Source organism: Saccopteryx bilineata, chromosome 3 (genome assembly GCF_036850765.1).
Source record: "Saccopteryx bilineata isolate mSacBil1 chromosome 3, mSacBil1_pri_phased_curated, whole genome shotgun sequence".
NCBI classification, from domain to species: Eukaryota; Metazoa; Chordata; class Mammalia; order Chiroptera; family Emballonuridae; genus Saccopteryx; species Saccopteryx bilineata.
The window spans coordinates 84,138,359-84,151,947 of record NC_089492.1 but is presented as its reverse complement, the minus strand read 5'-3'; the positions used below and the strand labels follow the sequence as shown (position 1 = coordinate 84,151,947).

The 13,589-nt window shown below is 51.2% G+C and overlaps 1 protein-coding gene across 9 annotated transcripts in view; it reads left to right on the top strand.

Moving 5' to 3' along the window:
• The window catches only part of DNMT3A (DNA methyltransferase 3 alpha), a 138,406-nt gene that overhangs the window by 32,002 nt on the left and 92,815 nt on the right, over positions 1 to 13,589 (top strand). Inside the window, exon 1 of one of the 9 annotated variants that reach the window (XM_066266601.1) lies at positions 12,176 to 12,398. The exons of the other annotated variants lie outside the window; for them this stretch is intronic. The gene's annotated coding sequence lies outside the window, so the exon portion shown is untranslated. Of the gene's footprint in view, positions 1 to 12,175; positions 12,399 to 13,589 lie in introns of those variants that run through there. 9 annotated transcript variants of the gene reach the window in all.

The window sequence follows — 13,589 nt, the reverse complement described above, 5'->3', positions numbered from 1 at the left end:
TCTCAGGTACTTGTCTTCTCTGGGAAGGTTGCAGGGAGAAATACTGCAGAGCCTGAGGTCTCCAAGCAAAGCCCAGAGCTTGGAGGGACTTGGTGGGAGTGGCCAACCACTGGCTGGCTACATCCAGGTACCCACCAGGGCAGTGGACCAAGTTAGCTTTATAGGGTGGTAACTTGAAACTCTCAGTTCTGACTCAGGATGGGAAACAAATCATTGATGATTTTCCCAAAAGGCTTCATTCTATGGTTCCCTGGGAACTAGAGGTATGACCAGGGCCCGGGCCAGGGATAGAGCATAGGGACATAGAGTGATCTGCAGAGCACCAGGTGGGGCTTCAGGAGGCCATGCCAAGGAGTGGAAGGGATTCCTAGGGAACTCATCTGGCATGTGGGCTCAAGCTGTATCCAGCTCTGTGATCTGAAGGCCATGAGCAGGTGGCAGTGACCCAGGTGATAGGGTGGAGAGGTGAGGAATGGTCGAGAGTAGTTCCTCTGCCTGTTGCCTGGCAACAGCACCCACCTTCCCCTTCCACAGTCCCCTTTCCCAGCCTCAGCCCCGACCTGTGGGTACTCCCTTAGAGCTTGATTTCCCTTCTGAGGCTGCCCCTGTTGAATATGACACGAGGAAGGGTATGCATACTCCTTTGCCCTGTCCTGCCCTGGAATAAAGCGGGGCAATAAAGTAACATGGAGGCAGGCTCAGAGCTGGTCCCTCTGTGGACCTCCCCTCTGTACCAGGCTGGAAGGGATGACGTGCAGTCAAAGCGGAAACCCCAGGGGCAAGCAGCCCTTGATTAGTGTCTCGGCCCCACCACTACTCAGTTACTTTGAGACCTAAACATCTCTGAGTTGCAGCTTTTCCATCAGGGATGGGGAGAGAAGCCACATCTTAACCTGAATCACATGAAATGTTATGAAAACAGCCGACACTTTGCCTGGCACATAGTAGGTGCTCAAGAGGTATGAGTTCTTTTAAGGGGGGTCATGACAGGGCTGCATGAGAGAGACTTTGGGGACTGTGTGGTGATGCCCATGAAGGCCCAGTGCACTATAAGACCCTACAAGTGTCATTTTCCCTCACTCTTTAGCGGGTCTTAGGGCTCCCATTCCTCTTCGTAAAGCCGGGATTTGGCTGGTTGATCTCTGAGTCCCCCAGCCCTGGCTATCTGATCCCAGGGCCTTTACTCTTGATGTACTTCATCAGTTCCTTTCGAGTCTGTGCTCACTGGGGACCCAGCAGGCTCCCCAAGCCCTGAACCCTCTCCCGCCCTGCCTTCTGGCCTCTTTGGTCCCAGAGCCAGCAGTGGCCTCTCCTTTGAGTTCTGGGCCTGCTGGCAGGGCTGGCTCTGCCCCCTGGCCTAGAGGCGTGGGAGGGTCCAGACTACAGCAGGGCCTGGCAGCTGGCACACAGCACTAGTTCCTAATGGTTTTATTACCAGCAACAATGTAGTACTTGTTGCCATCCTCTCACAGGCTGGTGGTTCCCAGCCCAACTGGTGGTGGCCTGAGGGCCTGCCTGGTACTGGAAGCTCAGGTGGGAAGCCCAGTGGGGCTGGGCAATTGCCTCTCTATTTTCTTCTGTCGACACCCTCCACACAGCCGGACTCTGCGAGCAGCGGCTCAGCATGGTGGAGTGCCGAGGCCCCAGGCTGGCAAGTTCAGCAGCTCTCAGGTTTTCTCTTCGGAGGTCCCTTGCTTCAGATCAACAAATGAAGTTTGTCTATTTATTTATTTATTAAAGACCTACTGTGTGCCAGGCACTGGCTACAAAGCTGAAAGGGACTAGTTGGTCTTCAAGGAGCCCACAGCAGAGGCACGAGTCTGGAGAGGGTGACCATTACATCATAGGTGGGTGGAGAGAGCCCTGGCAGTGTGCCAGGGGCTCCACGGGGCTCCGAGGAGGGACAGCTCATCAGGGGGAAGGAAGGACAAGGCAGGCTTTCTAAAAGAGGTGATACATAATCTGAATCTCGAAGGGTGGCGAGCAGCTAACCAGGTAGTCAAGGGCATTTTCTGACCCAATGTGCCCGCATAATGGGAAGTGAGGAATGATGGCATGTCAGGCTGGAGGGCTGGGACAGAGCTGGACCATGAAAGGCTGGGATGTTAGCCTTTGGTGGCTGTTGGACTTGGAGTAATGTGCCCATATTTATATCTGAGAAAGCACCCTGGGGCATGAAGGAGGTGAAATTGGACAGATGTGGATGGGGACAGGGATTCCAGGCAAAAGGCTTGTGCAGAAATCCAATCTGGGGAACAGTAGCATGGGTATGCAGAAGGGGTGCTCTGCGAGGCATTCAGGAAACAGAGCTGGTAGGAATGGCTGAGCGACTGAGTGGGTAAAGGAAGCCAGCTGTGTGAGTGGAGATGCCATCTACTGTGAGGATCAGGTTGGGGGAGTCTTGGGGAACCTGGGAGTGCTTCCTGTGGGAGGCAGGGGTAGAGTGGAGACTTGAGGGCAGTTAGGATTTGCCCAGGTGGAGACTGGGTTGGGCCAGGCTGGAAGAAGGAGACTGCCTATGTCACCAGGACTGGAGGTGGGGGCCCAGGGAGGGGCAGGGTCTGGCGTGCGGGATTAGAAAGGCAGGCACATTTTGTTCCATAACTTGTGGCAACCCCTGGACATTTTTGAGGAGGGAAGTGACTTAAGCAGGCACTCATACTACATGCATCAGGGATACTGATGTTGGGGGCCCTGATGCTTGTGCTTCTGAAGAGCCCCCCCAAAGGTGAACAGACCCTAGACCTAGACCCCCCCCAGATGCATGCCCTGGGGTACATCCTGTCACCCTCTGAGAATGGTATATGAATTGCCAAATTGACACCTGCCCTCCATTGAGTTGCAGGTCTGCAGAGGTAGGTACGTGGGGATGAGCTGAGGGTAGGGCAGCAGTTTGGGGAAGCAAACAAAACAAACAAAACTGTTTCTCTGAAATAGAAATGAGTTGCCCTGGTTGGATAGCTTGGTTGGTTAAAGCTTTGTCCTGAAGTGCAGAGGTTGCTGATTTGATCCCTGGTCAGGACACATACAGGAACAGATCAATATTCCTGTCTCTCTCTCTCTAAATTAAAAAATAAATAGATAAAATAGAAACAAGTCTTTTGAGTGTCACAAGAAGGGCAGTTCCCAAAGAATTTTTAGAAAAATGATGTGAGCTGGATCAGCATAACTGAGGCAAGAGGCAGCATGGCTCCTCAGCCCCGCCACCTTTTAACTCCTGAGTGTCCTGGTCCTGCAGGTCACTTAACCTCTCTTAGCCTCAGTTTTGCCATCTGCAATGTAGAGATAACCTCATAAACTTGTGTTTTTGTTTGTTTGCTTGTTTTGAACACTGCTTCTTGCACTGACCCTGGATATTTTATGTCATCTGTTTAAAAGGCTCCTTACTCACTGGGCCTCCCAGGTGTTGGAGGGTTACAGTCCAGCCATGCGTGTTCCCTGGCTGGCACCGAGGACAGCATACCTTTCCTCTCTGCTCACTGAGATTCTTCATGCCCTTTGCCTCCCAGGAGACCTGGCCGCCGGTCCCCTCAGTCAGTTTTGAGTTCCTCATTCCTGGGAAGGTCTGTGGGTCATATTCCATTGACTCTCTTGTTCCCCAAACCCAGATAAGCCCACTGTATTTGAAAAGCATCTGCTGAGCTAAATGGGAACTGGGGTGGAGGATGGGGTGGGGGGTGTCATTTCCTTTTTTTAATAAAGGGGAAGGATCTGTGAGGAGCTGCCCACCATTGGCTGTGTGGAGAGTGGAGGGGGCGGGAGGGAAGGCTCTGATGCCCACAGGGCCTGGGCAGACCAGTGGGGACCTAGCTGGTAGCTGGCACTGTTGCCAGGGAAGGGGCGCAAGGTCCTCAAGGGGTCTGGGAAATGTGCTTGGGCTGACGTTGGTCTGTGGGTGGGCACACGTGGTGGCTGTTGGGCTGTACTGTGGTCCCTGTGACCCCTGTGACATGCGGCCACTCCTGTGGGGAGACCTTCGCAGTGCCTTTTCCTTTAGAGGAGGCTCTTGGGAGGAAGATGGTTCCTTGGCAGGGGCTTCTGTGGTGGCCATGTTGGCAAGAAGGCCTAAACCAGAGTCAGGCTGTCTCCGCTGGGTGTGGTGGGGGAACCACTGTCTATGCGTGTGTAGGAAATAACATTTGTCTGGTTTGCATAGACCTATGCACGTACCCCTGTCACAGGACAGCCCTGTGGAAGTTGGGCATCTATGGACTGAGGGTGTGGTGGTGTAATCAAATGAAACATACAGCTTAATTAATCTGGCATACCCTTAATGGTATGCATAATTGTGCTGCATGCTAATTAGGTATAAATGGTGAGCCAGTTCACATAAATGTTTTTGTAATTGGTATTAATTTTGCAAAGGCAAACTAAGTTTATGCAGCCTTCTCTTTTTGTTCTGTTCATTTTCTAGCACAGTCAGTTCTAGCTCGTGCAGGAATTCTACTGCAAAGGTTTGTTATAGGGCAATGTTTTGTATTTTCTCTTAGAACAATATTATGAATGGTTATGAGGTTCCCAAGCTGGTTTCCAAATGCCTCTTTGGCCCATGTGCTGGGGAGGCCCTGCCCAGAATCCTCTCTCAGAGCTGGGAGCCCTGAGTCCTAGAGGAGTGAGAGAGTGTGTGTTTTTGTCAGGGTGTCCGTGTCTGTCTGTGTAAGAGCATCTGTGTGTGTGTGTGTCTTTGTGTGTGTGTCTGTGTTTGTGTACATGTCTCTGTGTCTATCTGTCTGTCTTTGTGTGTCCGTGTGCCTCTATGTCTGTCTGTGTGTGTCTGTGTACATGTCTATGTGTGTCTGTGTCTGTCTATGTACGTGTCTGTCTCTATATGTGTCTGTCTCTGTGTGTCTGTGTGTATACATGTCTGTGTGTCTTTGTATATGTCTGTGTGCCTCTATGTTTGTCTGTGTGTGCACATGTATGTTTGTCTGTGTGTCTGTGTGTGTGTGCCTCTGTGCATGTCTGTGTTTCTGTATATGTGTCTGTGTGTGTCTTTGTATGTGTCTGTGTGTGTTTGTGGCTGTGAGAGACTGCTAAGGGCATGATGGCAGGTTAGGGGCTGTGGCAAAGGGGTTACCCATTCTGGTGGCCAGGGGCTCTGGACTCCGGGTCAGGCCACGGCAGCTCTTCCCAGGAGTGAGCAAGAATCACTGCTGGGTGTGGTCTTAAGGAGGAGTCTAGGTTTCCTAAGGACACTTTCCTGGCCTTTTGCCCTGATTCATCACATAATACTTTTTAAAAACTAACATTTATCAAGTACCAACTGTGTGCCAGGCACCCTGCTAAACACTGAGCTCAGACTCTGTCATATCTTAAAGTAGATGTTTGAAGCAGGGACTCGTTCGCCCCATTCTACAGATTGGGAAAGTGAGGTCCAGCTCTCCAAGTGGCAGAGCCAGGGTTTGAGGTGGGGCCCAGTGAGCATCCCCAGGGCTACAGGGGAGGAAGAACTGCACTGGGCTCTGGGCCAGGGGCTAGTGATTCTGGGGTGTGCTGCCCAGCATCCCCGCTTTCTTCTCCCTTCCCTGACCCCTTCCACAAATGGTTTGCTTTTGGTTGGGGCAGAGGGTGAGGAAAAAGCCAACCAGAGACCAGGGGGTAATTCTATAACAACAGACTATTTCCTGTTTTTGTGAGTGGGGAGGGTCCTTTGGGGGACCTTCTAGTTCTGGCCTGGGAGGAATCAGCTGAGTGGGTGGTTGCTTGGTTAGGGAAGAGGGTGAAAAGTGCAGATAGGGGAAGCGTGTGCATGGTGTGGGGAAAGAGTGGTCACAGGCAAGCCAGGGACTCGGCCTCCCAGGGCCTGGAGAGGTGGGAAACCAGCCCCCTCGCTTCCTGTGTTCATGGGCACTCGGACCTGGGACCCTCGTGACCCCCTTCATCCTGGGGCCTCTGGGGGCTGGAGGGGCCAGCACACCCTGCAGGAGGTGTACACTTGGCCTAGGAAAGGTATAGCAGGAGCCTGGGGGCTCCCGCAGAGGGCCACCCCATTGGCGTAGTGCCGTGGGGCACTGTCATGCGGCCCCTGGGGTGGGGGTTGTGGGCGGCCACTCGAGGCACCACAGCACTGTGCCGGGGATGTTGCAGCTGCCTGGGAGTGACTTCACACAGTCCTCTCTGCCTCAAGGGTCACGCAGAGCAGCGCGGGACAGGAGGGGGAAGGACCAGGCTTTGGGGGTTGCAGCAAGGTGTAGGATGTGAACTCTGTTTGGGGAAACAGACACATTTGTGGTATATACAAATGAGAAGCTAAATGACTACAGCACAGAAACTGATTAAAGACCCCTGGGTGTGTGGTTGAGAAGTGATGGAGAGGGGTGGGCGGTGCTAAGGGATGGGGGGAGGGTGGGTGAGCCCTCTGGAGCCCTCTGGAGCCCTCTGGAGGAGCCCTCTGGTGAGTGCAGACACCAGTGTAGAAATAAGGGGTATAAGTTGGGGGACAGTGGCTGGCCCTGGAGTGATGGGGTCAGCTGGGAGAGGTGAGGGGCAAGGACGGAGCAGTTTGCTCAGGCTGTCTGTATAGGGCCAGACCAGCGGTTAGATTTTACCGTGTGTGAAAATCATTGGTGTAATAGGTTTTTATTCCCTGTTTTTTTTTATTTTATTAAGCAACAGCTTTACTGAAATATAATTCACATACCATATAATGCACCCATTTAAAGTGTGCAATGTGATGGCTTTTAGTACTTTGACAGAGTTGTGGAGCCATTGCCACCATCAATCCCAGAACATTCTCACCGGGCACCATAGGTTCTGACTGAGGAAGCCGCGTGCGGGAAGTATTTGGTGAGAGGCTTGGGTGCAGGTAGAGACACCCAAGGACCCGTAGTGCAAAGGGCTTGGGTGGAGGGAAAAGAGAGCCCCGAGGACCAGGTGTCCGATGGAGTGTGGGGACTGAGGGAAGGGTAGGACCTTAGCTCTCTCTGGGGTTTTGGGCTTTGACAGCTGAGGGGAGGGTCGTGCCGCTTCCACTTAGAGAGAAGCCAGAGGAGACACAAGGCATCTGGTTCTAGAGGAGCAGGATTTTGAGTGACTGCAAGTTATCTAGATGGGGATATCTAGGAAATAAAGATGGAGGTGTTGCAGAAGGGGAGCTCTGTTAACTTAAGCCCAGATCTCTCAGCAGAGGAGGATTTAGAATATAGCTGAAGGCAGAGTGTGATTGTGAGGGGTACACAGTGTGCAGTCAAGGGAGCAAGACCCCAGCCAGCCCGGGAGACAGAGCAGAGGAGCCTGACTGAAGGTGGGGAGACAGCCAAGAGCATGGAGCCAAGCGGAGTCCTGGGCAGGAAAGAGCCGGAGGGTCCATTTCTGAACTTCCAGAAGCAGGGCCTCTTTTGCTCGGCTCAGCAGTGGCACTCGATAAATGATTGCCGAGTGAGTGCTTGACGCAAGCAGCGATTAGCTGGCAAGGATGCCGAATTGAGCTCAAGGACCTTGAGGATGGAGAAAGGCCCTTTGAAGCTGTGGCTGACTGTATCAGTCAGGGTCTGTTGAGGAGGCAGAAACCACATAGTGATTTGAACAGGAAAAGTTTAGTAGAAAGGCATATTAAATATAGGGTTGATATAATGAGAGACTGGCTAGTAAGAAGTAAGAAGAACTGCAAAGAATATACAAATGGCATATATGAGAACAGCCACTACCCCAGGGATGCCATGGAGTGCCCAAGGAAGAGGCCCTCATAGAGCACAGAGTTGACATCCTGACCTTAGTGGAAAGGGCATGGCCACGGCTTCGTGGATAACAGGGAATTCACTGTGGTGCCATGTTGCTAGAATTTGCTGGAAACCTGTCCTCTGGAACTCACTGGACATCCATCCTTTCGGGTCCAGAGGAAAGTTGCTGATGAGGAATTATCTCCCTGGAGCACACTGCTACTGAACTCCGCAAGGGGGGTGTTGGGTGGAGCTGCTGACTGCTGCTCACTGTCACACACTGTGAGAGCCGGGCGCTGGAGAAGCTCTGTGTGCCGCAGGGGCCGGGGGCCGAGGGAGCACCCCCACTGCAGGCGCTGGGCTCTGGGACGTAGCATGCCACAGGGGCTGGGGGCCAGGGGAGCACCCCCACTGCAGGCGCTGGGCTCTGGGACGTAGCATGCCACAGGGGCTGGGGGCCAGGGGAGCACCCCCACTGCAGGCGCTGGGATCTGGGACATTGCATGCCACAAGGGCTGGGGACTGGGGGCTGGGGAGCTACCTCAGGACAGAACTGGGCAATGGGGAAGCAGGGTCTGGCGCCTGGACAGGTTGTGTACAGCAAAGGACCTCTCCAAGAGAACACACTGGATCTAGTAGTAAAAAGAGACATCCTTCGACGTCTGGCTAGTGTCCTCTACTACCAGTTTCATGTGCCAGCTGGCAAAAGAGAAATCTGTAAAGGGACTATCTCAGTTTTTACAGAGCAGGCAATGAAGGGTGAATAAATTAACTGGCATAGTCTCCTGCTTTGGCTACACAACTTCCATGTGCACTCTTTTACACACATTTGACTTCTCCTGTAACAACAAAATAGCTGTATTTCCACCTGTTAAGACACAGCTATCTTTCTCACTGAAAGATATTTTAACTTACTTTTCCCCAAATGAAGAATTGAGGCCTGACCAGGCAGGGGCACAGTGGATAGAGCATTGGACTGGGATGCGGAGGACCCAGGTTCAAGACCCCGAGGTCGCCAACTTGAGCTGGTTTATCTGGTTTGAGCAAAGCTCACCAGCTTGGACCCAAGGTCGCTGGCTTGAGCAACGGGTCACTCAGTCAGCTGTAACCGCATGGTCAAGGCACATATGAGAAAGCAATCAATGAACAACTAACGTTCCACAATGAAAAATTGATGCTTCTCATCTCTCTCCGTTCCTGTCTGTCTGTCCCTATCTATCCCTCTCTCTGTCTGTCAAAAAAGAAAAAAAAAAAAAAAGAGTCTCACCAATCGTTATATCATTCATTGTCTACATGAATAACTTCTCAAATTCAGTCACAGTCACACTGAATATTCTGTTACCTAAAGACTCAATTATAGAGTTAACTTCCAATAACTTGCATATAAAATAATAGGAAGAAGGAAGAAAATAAAAACAGTTACTACATACAAATAAACACACATATCTATCAAGTAAACAGAAAATACGGAAAACTACTACAGTTTTCATTTCTATTTTTGTTCACAAGGCCACACTTGGAATCTGGCTTCCTCCCCCGACTACCCAGCCCGCATTTCCTCTGTGCTCAGCCAGGACCTCAGCAGTTCAGGCTTTCACCTGGTGGGGTGACCCAGACCTTCATTCTTGAAGGATCTGAATCCTCGGTTGTCACACACACACACACACACACACACACACACACTTTTATTGGCTTCTGTAGTTTTCCACTAACCCTTACTTTGGGTTATGGAAGTTCTAAGAGGGGCCTGAGAAAATCCCCTGGTTTCTAGGCAGCCTTCCTTGCCTCTAGTGGGTACCAGCAACCCAATTTCTCCTTGGGAACTAGGATCAAGTACTCCAGCCAGTGGAGTAACTTTTTTGTCTGTCAGCTCAGTGGCGTAAGAAGTCCAGAAAAGCCAGGTGGATGAGTTATCTTCCAGCAGAACCACTGTAGTGTCCCCTTTGGGGATTACAACATTCAGTGTCCCTAGAGGGTTCAGAGATGTGGGATGGGGTGGGGAAGTGAGGACCAGAAGCCGGGGTCATGGGGAGGCCAAGTAAAGAGGCTCTGCAGCTGGCGGGTGTGGACCATTCTTTAGAGAATGCTGGAAGGGCAGAGGAACACAGGCGTAGACCGTGGGCCATCTCAGGGGAGGACAGGCTCAGACCCACGCTTTAGGCTGCCCCTGACAGCGGGCCCCATCAGGGTCCACATGGCTGATTCTTACATGGACTTTCAGCCTGGCCACCCTGTGTCACTGACTCCAGGGCATGGGAAGCCTGTCCGACTGCCACAGCACACCACAGGGCTTCTCCTGACTCACCACTCTCAGAAACGCGTGCTCCTTTATGGAAAGCTGTATTGGTTCATTTCAGCTTCTTACCAGTGTCTATTTTGAGTATAAACCTTTTATTCTCCCTCTTCGCTTTTGGGGCTGTGTCTTGGTAATGCTTAGTATGAGCCACCAACATGGCAGCAGGTTTGGTATGACCATAAATATTCATGCTGTCTGTGCCCTGGCCTTGAGGGTGGTGGGAGAGCCACAGTCATCTTGCTGTAACTCCAGAGCCAGACAGATGGACTTTGAAGTGGGGATCAGGATGGCAGGATTGTTGACCTGTCAGCAGTGGCTATTGGTGTTCAATGGGCAGCAGGTGGTTTGGGTGGGAGGGCTCGTTCTGAAAGTTAGATTGACGGTCTGATGACGTACATCTCACTCGTGCTGAGAGAATGAGCAATCGGGAAGTGACACTGGGACCTCTTCCTCCCCTTTCTCCAGCCTTGGTCTTGTGACCAAGAGAGGCTATGGCAGATAGACCTCTCTGTCTAGGAGACCCTGCTGCCTCCCCTCAGCTTTCTGCTGGCCCCCAGCTTACCAGGCCTGGAGCTTATTAGCATCCTGAGAGAACACTGGGGCCCAAGACACTCTTCTGCCTCTGTCACCCACTGGGCTCATTTGTACCTCCTCCCAAGCTCAGATAGGAAATTCAGCCTTGAGGCTGTTGTCTGAGAGCTGAGGTCACCTCAAGGGCACAGATAGATGATCTGGGGTCTGTGCTTAGTATCCTAACTCCCGACTGAGTGCTGCAAAGTGTGTAAAGACTCCAGAGTTAGAAGACCTGGATTTGTCATCCTGCACTGGGACTTTTGAGCTGGGCTACCTTGGAGAGGTAATAAACCTCTTTCTTTAAGTCCCAGTTTCTCCTATGAAATAACAATAGAACCTACTTTATAAACTTCATAGGATTGTTCTGAGAATAAATAGGTGGAATAGGACCATGCATGTCCTTTAGCACAATACCTGGCACTTGGTAGGTGCTCAGTAAGTAGTTGGATGAATAAATGAATGATTACCACCTTGGGCAGGGCACTGATTAGAAACTTGTGTGTCTAGCACCCCCCCTGCCCCCCCCCCATTTCCCAGCAGACAGACCTCACTAGGAAAAGCAGACTACCCAGAAATTTTGTTTTCTGACCAATCCGTGCCCAAAGTTAATATGGCTGTGACAGTCACAGGCTAATTGTGAGAGATCACGACAGCACGGAAAAATGGGCTTCAGGGTGGGGCACACCTGGCTTTGTATCTGGCTGTACCGCTTACTAACTGGATGACCTTAGGCGGCTTTGTCAACCTTTCTATGTATCATTTTTCTCATCTGGAAACGGGATAAAAACAGTACCCACTTCAGAGGGTTGGGGTGAGATGTGATGATGAACTAGACGTTGAAGTTGTAAAGCTCCGTGCGCAAGACCTGGCGGTGGGAGGGGCGTGGCGAACACGGTGGAAGGGGCGTGGCGAGCACAGCTCCGGTGTAAGCTGTGTGGTGTGCGCCCACAGCACTGCAGGGGTCTCAAGGACGGAGAGAAAGCTGTGGGCTGGATTAGCCAGGAACTACTAACTTAAAATTTATGGAGTATTTTTGGTGTGTTATAACGCCCTTGTAAGCATTTTTAATGCATTTTGTTTTAATTGTCACAACAGCCCTGTGAAGTGGCTACTGTTATTTTCCCCATTTTACAGCTGAGAAAACCGAAGCACAGTTTTGCCTCAGGTCACACAGATGATAAGTTATCATCGCACAGCAGCCAGGACTTGAACCAGCAAAGTGGGCCTCCCAGGGAGGACTTCAGGAGGTTGAGATTAGCATATGAGTCAGGACTGTCAGCCGCAAGGCACAGACTCACTCACGTTATGAGAGGCTGACAGATGCCCTGCCTCCAGGTACAGCTAGATCCAGGGGCCCAGACAATGATTTGAGTGTTCCATCCCTCGGTCTTCATCCCTTTGTTCTGGGGCGAGCTTTCCCCGGCAGCCCGCAGCTCCTGACTCACATCCCACCTATTAGCATTTTTCCATTGCACCAAAACCTTCCTGGGAGGCCTCCGATTGGCCCTGCCTGGTCACGTGCCCGCTCTGTCTAAGGGGAGGAGTGGGATCGACACAAACAACCAACACCCTCCCCCTCCCCCAGGGAAGTTGGGGAAGGTAACTAGAGAGGCTTAAATGAGCCAAGTCCACTGTGAGAAAAGTTGACTTCAGATGGAGGAAGGAGGACCTGCTACAGGAATTCAGCCCGTGGACTTGAACTGGAATGGAAGGGGCTTTTAGGCTGATAACATCAGGACTGTTTTTGATGGAGCAAGAATTCAAGTTCGTGGGCAATTATGGTTTTGTTCCTGGAAGATCATTTTCTGCAGATCCTTGCTGAGGACAGACTGTGGGGTGACAATCTGTTGCTGGCTGGAGTATGCTTGGAGGTGTGACTTGGGGTGGTCAGCTCAAGGGGTGCTGATGGGGTTAGGGTTGGTGAGGAAGGCGGGAATGGCACCAGGGACAGTGTAGTGGTGAGGGTGGGAGCTGACATGACAGGGGCTCCAGGAGATGGTTGAATTGTGGGCCTTTGGTCTGAGATGGGCTCATGAGTGAGCCAGGGTGGTGGTTAGGGATGTAGGCAGCAATGGCAGGCGCAAGTGCAGTTTGGGAGGGATGTGAGGGAGGTACACCATGCTGTGCATGGGCTGGACTGGGTGGAAATGAAGTATTGCAAGAATTAAATATTTTGTGAGGGGGGGTTATGAAGGGACGTGGAGGGAGGTACCACTTTTATAGCTGGTGACGGAACTCTATGTGGGCGTGAGGAGCTCATAATGGTTCTTCTGTGGGATGTGATGGTTTCATAGAACGACAGAGGTGGTGGGGAGGATGGAGGCCTCGCCCAAACACTGGTTACAGTTGGTTGCAAGCCCTCATTCCCATCCCCATCCTCTCTTTTTAAAAGTTACTGTTTTAATTTCCTCTCAGTAGTACATGCACATAATTTAGAAGTCACACCGTACTAACACCTCTTCACCAAATGCAGTTCTTTCCTACTCCTACTTCGTTCGCCCTCTTCTCAGAGGCAAGCACTTTTAGCTCTTTCTTCTAGCAACTCTAGACTTCCATTTCTGAGAAATGTATGTATTTTTTGACTCTTCCATTTTAGACATTTTTCATTGACTTCCTATGTAGTAAGAATTTAGTTCTCTTACGTGGCCGACCTTTCTGCTCTCCAGCCATCCTCCCAAATAGTTCTGGTAGGCATACTATTAATAATGTAGCAATGTTCTTTCAAAAATATTTTATGCATATATTAATGTCTAGGTATGTATGTAGTAGGTAGGAGAATAGCCTCCCAAAGACAGCCACATCCTATTCCTCTGAACCTGTGGATATACCTATTAACCTTACACAGCCAAAGGGACCTTGCAGATGTGATTAAATTAAAGATCTTGAAATGGGAGATTATCCTGGATTAGTTGGGCGGTCCCAATGTAATTACAAGGGTCCTTCGAAGGAAAAGGCAGGGGCAGGAGAGTCAGAGAAAGAGATGTGAGGGGAGCAGGATCAGAGTAATGCAGCAGGGGAAAGACTGGCTCTTGCTGGCTTTGAGGATGGAAGGCGGCCATGAG